General features: G+C 40.3%; 1 long non-coding RNA gene and 1 other non-coding gene across 2 annotated transcripts; one reads left to right on the forward strand and one right to left on the reverse strand.

The window, feature by feature from the left end:
* Nucleotides 1-1,993: 1,993 nt before the first annotated feature.
* On the reverse strand, nucleotides 1,994-11,382 carry LOC133529583 (uncharacterized). Its single transcript, XR_009801170.1, has 3 exons — nucleotides 11,272-11,382; nucleotides 6,138-6,282; nucleotides 1,994-3,753 (listed from the first exon to the last, which is right to left on the reverse strand). It is a non-coding gene; the product is annotated as an uncharacterized LOC133529583 (long non-coding RNA).
* Trnaa-agc (transfer RNA alanine (anticodon AGC)) lies at nucleotides 5,792-5,864 on the forward strand. The gene has a single exon. It is a non-coding gene; the product is annotated as a tRNA-Ala (tRNA).
* Nucleotides 11,383-13,011: the final 1,629 nt, after the last annotated feature.

Here is a 13,011-nt window from a genome sequence, read left to right on the forward strand (position 1 = left end):
AAAAAAGTCTATGTTCTTTTTGAGTGACAGTTTTACAAATAGCATTAAATTAAAAAAAATAAGTACAAATAATTTAACGATAAATCTAAATAAAAAGAAAATAATGCATATGCATTTTTATCGAAGAAAAGTAATGAGACCCATTGATTGATTATAAAAGAACGGTTATAGAATCAGTAAGCAATAAAAAAAAAATTAGGAATCCCGATTGACAATCATTGAAATTGGACAGTTCATACTAAGACAGGTCGTCATATAATTTTTTGTCAAAAATTTCATTTTTGGTACAAGGTTTTATCGCTGACTGTACTTATCTTTGCACAGGCAACTAATACTCATAGAGACAATTCTAAAAACCCCCAAACACAATTAGGTTGCGTTGTTTTATCACAGAGTTCCTATGGCCACCTCCTGTCTCCATCATCAGATCAGCTCAATGGTACCATAATATTGCATTGTCACCCGATTTAAATACGTATACAAGATTTCAGCTTTTTTTAAAATACCAGTTTCATTGAAGGGAAAAGTTAAGTTTAATTAACTTTCTCGTCCATTACCTCTACCGTTCCCCATTCCCTGTAAATACTCGGCAAAACACGCAGAAACTGTAATTATACAGGTGATTTTTTTTTCGTGTCATAAAAAAAAATCTAATATTCGGTCGAATATTCGAATATCAAAACAGGTCGAATATTCGACAAATTCGAATATTTGAATTGCAAGCCCTACATAGAACGCACGCAGAGGCAACACCCGCCAGGGTGTAAAGCACTATTGAGAGAGTTCATGGAATCGAAAATGACAGCGATGGAGTAAATTCTGAGCTATGGAATATTGAGCGTAAATCATTAGTTTTTATATATATATTTTTTTACAATTTTGATTGATATTTGGGGTAACACCCAGAATTTCCGCACCGGGTGCCACCCATGCTAGCTACGCCACTGCATGCTACAATCACGAAAATATTACAGTCGTAATGCAGAAAGCTGCAATTCTAATTTCTTGTAGGAGAGTCGGAAGATTCTTACACAGCGATATACAATTGGGTACTTGACACATGTTGAATATTATAACAAAATTTAGTTAAATGGATAGAAAATGAGCCATCCATTATAAAAATGTGGAATTTAAAAAATTATATTGAGATTATAAAAAAATACAAGGCTCCTAAATCTCAAAAAAAAATATTTTTTTGTCTTTCAAAAATAGAAAAGAAAATGGTACCATTCGATTCCTTACATTTTATTGAAAAATAAATTGTATGACAACTATACACATAAACGCAATATTTCAGGGTCAAAATGGCAATTTCCTTGATCTTCCTTACATTTAGGACAAACTTATATGATGTGACGTCACAGCACCTTATCATTTTGTTAGAGGCGTTTCAATCGTCGAGTGCGAGCGTCAGACTTTAACACTCATTTCTGACCTTTGTGTTGCTTAAATGCCATGAGTCCTATATAGACATTTGATCCTCAGGAAAATCAAGATCGTTTGACATTATTTACAAAAAACAGTCAAGTAGCCAATTCACAAATGCAAACAGTAAAGACACTTACCATTACCCATTCCATTTTCTGTATCTCATCAAAATCGAAACCTTAGTTAATCATTAATCAATTCATTCTAAACCTAATATGGGGTACTTTCAATGTGTTCGTGATGGCTTTGTTCAGAACTACTCCAAATAGTCCAAATCGATACCTTAAGTGGTTCTTAAGAAAGGCCATTGTCGGGTTTCCATAGTAAGTCGGCCCTTAAATCAATTTGACTCTGCTATAAATATCCTTCACCATATGAGGTACTCACAAAAAAATCCCTGAGTCAAATTCATTTAAGGGCCGACTTACTATGGGAACCCGACTATGGCCTTTAGCGATGTGACAGACAAGATGGACGGACGGATAGTCGCACCATACGGGTTTCTTTTATGCCTTTTTAGTACGGAACCTTAAAAATGTGTCAATCAATCGAATAAAAATACAGCTTATATTAAATATTTTATTTTCTATCAAAAAGAACAATTTGTATACATATAAAATAAAAATAAACATCGCATAAAAACGAGATCTATCGTAAGTACAATACAACGAACACGAATCGAGTCTTAGAAAACAGTTCTGTAGGAATTCTTATAAAATTATTGCAAAAGCTTTGAGCAGTCATGTACTTTTAAAGGAGTATATATAGTTATAGTCACTGTAGTCAGCAACAGAAGTTGGTAAGCACTAAGCGGGCGAGGCGAGATGCCCAAAACGATCAAAGAATAACGATATTGTTCCTGGAGCAAAGATACATTGAGTAAGCTGTCGTGCTTCGAATTTGACAGGTAAACGAGATGGCACTGTACAGCTCCATACATTTTGTGCATAGAGATATTAGATTCAATAGATGTAGCGAAAGCCAGCTGTCACCGTAACCAATTGGTTTTAATGTACAACTAACAATGTGTAACCAGGTTGATATGGCCTTGTCGATAAAGTCATATCGATAAACTATCGATATTTCTTACAATTTTAATTTTAATTGACATTAAAGTTTCGTGAGACATCTTCTAAAATATTTACATAATACATATCACGGCTACACTCACTTGACTTTTTTCGTCGGTATTGGCGACATGTTTCCAGCCCATCGGGGCTCCTTCCTCAGGCTTAAGTGCTCGCGTCGGCTGCACGCCGTGCACCTCCGATGGTTTCGAAGCATGTCGCCATTAGTGACGAAAAAATTTTACTTGAAAGGATTAACTATACCTAAAATGAACAGAAAAGGCTCCTATTATTCACCGTGGCTATCAGGTCAGCTTTCTATTCCAATACATTTTCTTTGCCTGGAGTAAGCAGTTTTTAGATCGTTTTGACCACCTCACCTGCATAGCTACTTCTGCTCCAGACTGTACAATATGAAATAAATATACCTAATATGTAACTTATTTACTTTTTTGTATATCATACTGAAAAGTAATATTAGTACATAATATGTTTAAAACATTTTGTCTGTAATATTGGTATGCCAGCGTCAGGCTCGACCTTGAGGAGGTGATATCTTTGACAACTAGCATTTAATCTTGTGTAAATAATTGGAAATCGAATTAAATAAGTCACATTCCAATATATCGATGCGACTGATTTGCCAAAAATATATATGTATGTCCACATATTAATGTACACCGCTGCGCAAAATTACAAGGCAACTTTATGAATTTGATTTCTTCATGGATGTGTCCTTCCACCGTGATTTTTTTTTCTCTTTCCTTGCTGGGAAAAGTAGTAGTAGTAGCAAAACCCTGTATGTACAACAATGAAAAAAATTAATCGCCATTAGTACAACGGCGAACTTATCCCTTTAAGGCATCTCTTCCAGTAAAAGTTGTATTACGGTTTACGATCGACACGGGCCTCTAACCAAAACATATTTACAATTCTATCAAGATAGGTTTAGGCTTATAAAAGACTATTTGACTCAAAAAGTAACAGAAGGAGACATCGAGTTACTTAATGCGTTATATAAATTGCTGCCTCGCCCTCGTCTAATTCCGCAATCCAATGTCTTTTCTTACTATACATGGTCTGTCGACTTAATTCCAATGTTACCAGTAAAATACTCCCTATGATCAACGTTGAATCTCTCTGGCTGTGATGTACGAGTAATACTTAAAAACTAGTGGACGGAAGCAACAAGCTGTCATTCTATGAGATGAAGGACGGGAGTCGATGAACCTCGACTCGTAGTGGGCGCATGATGTCTCTGAAATTAAAAGCAACCCATCGTAAGTATACGTGTTATTGGAATATTGACACTGATAACAGGAATTGGAACAAGGTAACGTCAAAAAAGCGGCCAAGTGCGAGTCGGACTCGCGCATGAAGGGTTTCGTACCATTTAAGACGTATTAAAAAAAAATCTACTTGCTAGATCTTGTTCAACATTTTACCACTTTGGACACACATTTTACCACTTTGGAACTGTCTCTCGCGCAAACTATTCAGTTTAGAAAAAAATGATGTTAGGAACCTAAATATCATTTTTGAAGACATATCCATAGATACCCCACACGTATGGGTTTGATGAAAAATTTTTTTTTTTAATTTATTGACGTATTAAAAAAAAACTATTCACTAGATCTCGTTCAAACCAATTTTCGGTGGAAGTTTGCATGGTAATGTATATCATATATTTTTTTTAGATTTTTCATTCTGTTATTTTAGAAGTTACAGGGGGGGGGACACACATTTTTTCACTTTGGAAGTGTCTCTCGCGCAAACTATTCAGTTTAGAAAAAAATGATATTAGAAACCTAAATATCATTTTTGAAGACCTATCCATAGATACCCCACACGTATGGGTTTGATGAAAAAAATTTTTTTTTTAAATTTTTATGACGTATTAAAAAAAAACTACTTACTAGATCTCGTTCGAACCAATTTTCGGTGGAAGTTTGCATGGCAATGTATATCATATATTTTTTTTAGATTTTTCATTCTGTTATTTTAGAAGTTACAGGGGGGGGGACACACATTTTTTCACTTTGGAAGTGTCTCTCGCGCAAACTATTCAGTTTAGAAAAAAATGATATTAGAAACCTAAATATCATTTTTGAAGACCTATCCATAGATACCCCACACGTATGGGTTTGATGAAAAAATTTTATTTTTTTATTTTTATGACGTATTAAAAAAAAACTACTTACTAGATCTCGTTCGAACCAATTTTCGGTGGAAGTTTGCATGGCAATGTATATCATATATTTTTTTTTAGATTTTTCATTCTGTTATTTTAGAAGTTACGGGGGGGGGGGGGGGGACACACTTTTTACCACTTTGGAAGTGTCTCTCGCGCAAACTTTTCAGTTTAGAAAAAAATGATATTAGAAACCTCAATATCATTTTTAAAGACCTATCCATAGATACCCCACACGTATGAGTTTGATGAAAAAAGATTTTTTTAGTTTCAGTTCTAAGTATGGGGAACCCCCAAAATTTATTGTTTTTTTTCTATTTTTGTGTGAACATCATAATGCGGTTCATAGAATACATCTACTTACCAAGTTTGAACAGTATAGCTTTTATAGTTTCGGAAAAAAGTGGCTGTGACAGAATCGGACAGACAGACGGACATGACGAATCTATAAGGGTTCCGTTTTTTGCCATTTGGCTACGGAACCCTAAAAAGGCATTTACAATTTTTATGAAAATATGACGTAGGTATATTGATTTGTCACCCTCACTTTGTTTTATTCAAGTTGGTGCATAATCAAAAGTGGAAAATTCACCGTTTTGGGTGGGACTTGACCCCACGACCACCGGATCGCTAGCCCGGTGCTTCTCCAGCTGAACTACCATGACCTGACCCATCGAATATTTCCACCATATTATATCAGTCTTAGGGAGGTACCCTAGCGACATCTACCGTAAGAGTGTTATACTTCTTAAACGGCTACCGGAGTTCCAAGTCATATTGGAAATTCACCAGAAACGATGCGCTATCCTATACTAAATTAATAAGACACTCAATTATTAAGACTGCACCTACTTGATCTTTCTGGTTTAACCCATTGGTCGACTGGTAGAGAATGCCTTAAGGCATTAAGTCTGCCATTTGTTGTAAGATTAACCCCCTTATTCATGAACGTGTACTAAAGTTACGATGTCGCTAATAATCGTTTGTCCCTTTCCGACGTATTGGTATGATGGAAAGCGACAAACGATTATTAGCGGCATCGTTACTTTAGTACACGTTTATGAATAAGGGGGTAAATAAATAAATAATTACATAATTGGATAAGGTCTTGGTAGCTTAGATGGAAGAGCACCGGGCTAGCGATCTGGTGGTCGTGGGTTCAAGTCCCACCCAAGAATGTGAATTTTCCACTTTAAATTTGTTTCTAAGCTTAATAGCATCATTCGCAGACGTTTCTGCTTGATACAAACTTAATTTAGACGCACTCTACTTCACGCTACAGCAGGTGCTGCCACCGGCAGTTCACGCACGCTTTTTACCAGTTGGAAGCTCTGCCATCTAGTGGCTTAGATCGCAAACTTTGTACCAATAAGCAGGGGTTTTCTGTGCTGCCCTCTCCAGTTTAAGCACGCTTCAAAATGAGGTAAATATGCTCAGCCCAGGTCACTTACCGAGTAGTCTACAGCTTCGTGGCGATGGTGATGACTGCTCCCAGCAGCAGCAGCGCCAGGCTGGAACCGGCAGCGGCGGCACTGTTGCCCTTCTTGTTGAGGTTGCGTTTCGGCCGGTCCACCACGAAGATGCGTCCGCCCATGCCTGCACATCACAGAAAACCGCATATAGAAGCCTCATATTGGCCATTTTGTCCGCGACGCGAATCACCAAACCGTGAGGTGCGGGACGGGGCCGTTCCAGACATGGCGTAATGAACATGTCCCATCCCTACGCATACACGTGCCAGCGGTGTATGCGTAGGGATGGGACATGTTCATTACGGGAATTGGTATTGGAACCAGTGATACCGTAATATTATCTTATCTTATCTAATGTTTAATTAAGTACTTTAAAAATGTATCTAAACAAATACTTGGGTGCCGTTCAATTTTAATACAAACTTTTAGCATAATTTCATTTAACTACTATTGAAACTCATAATAAACATTATGTATAAAAACAAAACATATAAAGTTGTTAGTCATACTAATTTAATGACAGAATGCTCTATAATCATAAAAACATTCTTTATAACAATCCTTAGAAATAATTTTACTTGTTATAACATACATTTCGTATAATAATTAAAATATAGTACTAAATTTTAACGAATGGTGACATAGTCTTCTATGATATACTTGGTGTCAATCAAACTATTAAATTATATAACAATCTACCTTTTCAACTTTAAAGCTGGTCGCCGTTAGGTACGACGACGAGCGAAGCGAGGAGGAGTGTTAGGTAGAACTGCGACCATATGGGCAGAACCATATGTCTCGGAAATTGTATTTTTGCTTGTTCATTTTCACTAGGCGTTTATTGGGAGCGTGCACGACTGTCACGCAACCTAGTGTCCGCAAGTCTAGGGGAAAACGTCAATTCACTACATCTTATAAAACTACTCCAAAACTAAAAACTACTGAACGGATTTTCATACGACTTTCATCTATCAATAGAGTGACTCTTGAGGAAGGCTTAAGTATATAACTTGTTAAATTGTTTGAAATATAACGATGTTGTCGGAAAAAATCACGCTGGCTAGGAGCTTTAATCGAAAACGCTGCCTAATCCGTTTGAGCTATAACAACACAATGTATGGTGGGGTTGTTTCTCATTCATAGGTCTACAAAAAAGTCCGCGATGTGAAATGTCTATCTTTTAAGGATAACTTACTATATCTATTCTTAACTTCTAGAAAAAGATCACGTAATATGTGGCATTTTCAAAGCTATTTACATGGATACATTATTAACAATTATCAAAATAAATACGTTAGTTATATTACGCATTTCATACAGTTTACAATGGTCCCTTACACCATACAATTTAAATGAATATTTCAGGAGTAATCGTAAATCAAAGTTTCATTTCGAGCCATATAATTGTACGAAATGTTAAAGACGCTATCCGCAGTTAGTTCAAATTTTTACCACCTTATGCGCTGGGATCGCTTTACTTACCCCCACCACGCACTTCGCACGGTCCCAATATGAAGTTTATCTGAATCCCTTAGGAACCACAGAGGTTTCAACGACACTGGCCGCTGCTTTGCGCTAAAATGATATATGTCGACAGAGGTAAAGTATGGATGTAGGTAAGTTTGACGCTTAGAAAAATCGATTATGTTCCATGCAAATATAATGTTTAAGTATTTTAGTAATTCAGTGTTGTTAAACTTTCAGCAAACTCAATCAAATAAAGTTTATGAACGATTTGCCGTGGTTTGATTGTGAAACCACACCTTCAATATTATGCTGTTGGTTTTCATGAATAAAACACGTTCTGAGTATAAAATAGTATACAAAGTGAACATTATACTGGTTGCCTGTTATGCAAATACATTACTATGCTACTAAACTATAATTACTTTCGAAATTATGCAATTCTTTTTTATTGTATTTGTTTTTATACCAAATCATAATTTCTGCATTTCAAAATTATGCAATTCAAATTATGCAAAATGAAATTTCGCAACTTGTTATTATTAAAAACATTACACACCCCAAATACTTTGCATGTTAATGGGATAAGATTTTAAATATAAAATAATAAGGGTCCCAGAAAATATGTATGAAATTGAATACTTGATGTTGCATGCATTTTGTGGTTAAATTCACATTCATGAGATTTACACAGTATGTATGTACTTGGTAAGGCGTTAAAATAATAAGATGCTTCCAAACAGGATAATATCGAAATCGTGAAACTAAAGATAGATGCTCTAGCAAAGCATGGAGTGTTTCTAATCTATTTGATAATATACTAGAAAAACTTCATTTTCTAGCACTTACTGAACAAACATTTCTAAATGCGCCAAAAAGGGAGTGGTAAAACTTTTTTTTTTACATTTTAGTCGTAAAAGTATAATTGACAGATATAACTCATTTATTTGCATTTCTCTCGCTAATAATTGCTGTTATAATGAAAATCGTGATCATACATTTTATTATAAAAATAAAACAATAAATCAGTAATAATGTCCTATAATAATATAATCATTATATTTTTTTAACGTGTGATCAATATTCAAAACTATAATTTTCTCACAATATATACATATCACAAACCAACCCGAGACCTAACTGCTCACCAAGAGGATTCTAAAAAGGCCACAGAACATATATGCCTATCACAAACTAACACAGAGTTCCCTCGCACTTCTTCGAAGTTCATCATCAGGTCCATCTGGTTACCCGAGACCTAACTGCTCACTAAGAGGTTTCTAAAAAATCCACACAACATATGCATATCACGAACCAACACCGAGTGCCCTCACACATATTCGAACAATGCCTATAAGATGTCGCAATGATACGATACAGACCGGTCAGTGTCAAACGTTTTTGGTTAAATAAATGTCACTTTTGACACTGACAGATCGATATCGTATTGCTGTGACATATTTTAATCATTATTAATGAGCAAGAGGTTCGCAATGCAAATTTTCTTGCTTGATAAATGAATCATGTTATAGAATTTCAAAAATACACATATTTTTATACCTCGTCACTCAAGTGGCAATCGTAGCCTTTGGACGTTTGCAACTAGGAGAATGTCACATGGGCGTTCCCGTCTCTGAAAGCCTGCTAAAATTTGGATTTTTTATTTCATTTCTTATTTTGATACTATCTCAAAAATGATCATTCTACTAAGATAAACTACCAACTAAATAAAAAAGAACAAGAATAATAAAAAAGAACAGTTCACACAAACAGTTTTCTCTAATATTTTTTTTAATGGGACAATACGGTACGAACGAAAGCACGAACTTTCCGCAACGGATGAAACCATCATCGTACATCACTATTCGTTTACGTGAAAGGGATAGCACATTGCATTTTCAAGTTGACGAAAAGGGACGGAAGTACTTCGTTCCCGCTCAGTACAACCATATTGACCAATATAACATGAACCCCGCGGACATGACCCCCCCCCCCCCCTCAAAACAAAGTCACAACAAACAAACAGTCAAGTTCAAATTTGACTTACTTATGGAATGTCATTCCATCTGTTTTGTATTTGGAAGACTGAGATGACTTGCCACACCATTTTACGCTGCAATATACCATTATTAGGGAAGGAATTCAAATTTACGATTTATTTTCGTACAGACGGGCACACTGCTAACAGGTCGTAAATTTGGGGGCAACTGAACGGAGCGGCGCGTGTGCTATCTTATATGTACCCTATAAACTACACGGGCGGTGACTCGTCCTATAAGCTCAGTCTATAGTGGTTGGTCTGTGTTGCACATACAGCATTTGGTTAGTCTACTGGAAATAGGTATTCTCTTTTTCGTAGCCGATTTAAATATCCCAATAGGGCAAACGTCTCTCCCCTCGATCTCCACATCTCCCCGACGTTAAGGAGAGCGTGCCCAGCACAGTCCCAATTAAGCCTAGGGATTTTTTCATTTACGTCAAAAAAAAGTAATGTTTCTGTATCCCATATAGTTGAATAGATAATGCCGCTAGATGCTAGATGACTTCGACGTCTTTAAATTAAAAAACCGGCCAAGAGCATGTCGGGCCACGCTCAGTGTAGGGTTCCGTAGTTACTCTTCCGTCACAATAAGCTAAACTGGAGCTTAAAGTGTAGTAAATGGTACCTTTCACCCGAGTTAAACAAATAGGCAAATTTGCATAATCAGTACCTAATTAAAGTAAGTCTTTTTACTATGAAGGTAAAACTTTTTGCGATAACTCAAAAACAGCTAAACTGATCATGTCCGCTATAGTTTTCATTTAATGTCTTTCTTAAGCTCTACTTCCACGATTTTTTTCATATTTTTTGGACCTATGGTTCAAAAGTTAGAGGGGGGGGGACACATTTTTTTTTTCTTTCGGAGCGATTATCTCCGAATATATTCACTTTATCAAAAAATGTTTCTTGAAAACCCCTATTAGTTTTGAAAGACCTTTCCAACGATACCCCACACTTTAGGGTTGAAGCGAAAAAAAAAATTCACCCCCACTTTACGTGTAGGGGAGGTACCCTAAAAAAAATTAAATTTTTAAATTTTATTGTACGACTTTGTCGGCTTTATTGATTTATATATCCATGCCAAATTTCAGCTTTCTAGCACTAACGACTACGGAGCAAAGCCTCGGACAGACAGACAGACAGACAGACAGACAGACAGACAGACAGACAGACAGACGGACATGGCGAAACTATAAGGGTTCCGTTTTATGCCATTTGGCTACGGAACCCTAAAAAAAGTCAAGGTACGAGTATAAGTGAACAAACAGCCATCTTTCTGCATCATTTTCGGGGCGTAATATCCCAAACAATCTCCATAAGTCGTATGTGATCTACATTTCGATTGCGTCTTTGTTTGTAATCTAAACTAACAAGCTTTGATGATAATCCCTCGATTAGTTGAAATTGTGCGTCAGGTTACCACACTAAGGCGGTAAATTAGCACAATATGTTCTGTATAAGAGTTATAGGACATGAAACCCGGCCACGTATCATTCGGAGGCTTCTGCAGCTCGGCGGCGGGTCCGGCCACGTGTCGTTAGGAGCTACTTGTAGCTCCGCAGCGGGTCCGGCGGCGCAGCTCCACTGCAGCGTGCGGTCGAGACTCACCGGCGTGGGTGAAGGAGTTGTAGTACACCAGGTCCGGCCACGTGTCGTTAGGAGCTACTTGTAGCTCCGCAGCGGGTCCGGCGGCGCAGCTCCACTGCAGCGTGCGGTCGAGACTCACCGGCGTGGGTGAAGGAGTTGTAGTACACCAGGTCCGGCCACGTGTCGTTAGGAGCTACTTGTAGCTCCGCAGCGGGTCCGGCGGCGCAGCTCCACTGCAGCGTGCGGTCGAGACTCACCGGCGTGGGTGAAGGAGTTGTAGTACACCAGGTCCGGCCACGTGTCGTTAGGAGCTACTTGTAGCTCCGCAGCGGGTCCGGCGGCGCAGCTCCACTGCAGCGTGCGGTCGAGACTCACCGGCGTGGTTGAAGGAGTTGTAGTACACCAGGTCCGGCCACGTGTCGTTAGGAGCTACTTGTAGCTCCGCAGCGGGTCCGGCGGCGCAGCTCCACTGCAGCGTGCGGTCGAGACTCACCGGCGTGGTTGAAGGAGTTGTAGTACACCAGGTCCGGCCACGTGTCGTTAGGAGCTACTTGTAGCTCCGCAGCGGGTCCGGCGGCGCAGCTCCACTGCAGCGTGCGGTCGAGACTCACCGGCGTGGGTGAAGGAGTTGTAGTACACCAGGTCCGGCCACGTGTCGTTAGGAGCTACTTGTAGCTCCGCAGCGGGTCCGGCGGCGCAGCTCCACTGCAGCGTGCGGTCGAGACTCACCGGCGTGGGTGAAGGAGTTGTAGTACACCAGGTCCGGCCACGTGTCGTTAGGAGCTACTTGTAGCTCCGCAGCGGGTCCGGCGGCGCTGCTCCACTGCAGCGTGCGGTCGAGACTCACCGGCGTGGGTGAAGGAGTTGTAGTACACCAGGTCCGGCCACGTGTCGTTAGGAGCTACTTGTAGCTCCGCAGCGGGTCCGGCGGCGCAGCTCCACTGCAGCGTGCGGTCGAGACTCACCGGCGTGGGTGAAGGAGTTGTAGTACACCAGGTCCGGCCACGTGTCGTTAGGAGCTACTTGTAGCTCCGCAGCGGGTCCGGCGGCGCAGCTCCACTGCAGCGTGCGGTCGAGACTCACCGGCGTGGGTGAAGGAGTTGTAGTACACCAGGTCCGGCCACGTGTCGTTAGGAGCTACTTGTAGCTCCGCAGCGGGTCCGGCGACGCAGCTCCACTGCAGCGTGCGGTCGAGACTCACCGGCGTGGGTGAAGGAGTTGTAGTACACCAGGTCCGGCCACGTGTCGTTAGGAGCTACTTGTAGCTCCGCAGCGGGTCCGGCGGCGCAGCTCCACTGCAGCGTGCGGTCGAGACTCACCGGCGTGGGTGAAGGAGTTGTAGTACACCAGGTCCGGCCACGTGTCGTTAGGAGCTACTTGTAGCTCCGCAGCGGGTCCGGCGGCGCAGCTCCACTGCAGCGTGCGGTCGAGACTCACCGGCGTGGGTGAAGGAGTTGTAGTACACCAGGTCCGGCCACGTGTCGTTAGGAGCTACTTGTAGCTCCGCAGCGGGTCCGGCGGCGCAGCTCCACTGCAGCGTGCGGTCGAGACTCACCGGCGTGGGTGAAGGAGTTGTAGTACACCAGGTCCGGCCACGTGTCGTTAGGAGCTACTTGTAGCTCCGCAGCGGGTCCGGCGGCGCAGCTCCACTGCAGCGTGCGGTCGAGACTCACCGGCGTGGGTGAAGGAGTTGTAGTACACCAGGTCCGGCCACGTGTCGTTAGGAGCTACTTGTAGCTCCGCAGCGGGTCCGGCGACGCA

This window comes from Cydia pomonella, chromosome 21 (assembly GCF_033807575.1).
Source record: "Cydia pomonella isolate Wapato2018A chromosome 21, ilCydPomo1, whole genome shotgun sequence".
Taxonomy (NCBI): Eukaryota; Metazoa; Arthropoda; class Insecta; order Lepidoptera; family Tortricidae; genus Cydia; species Cydia pomonella.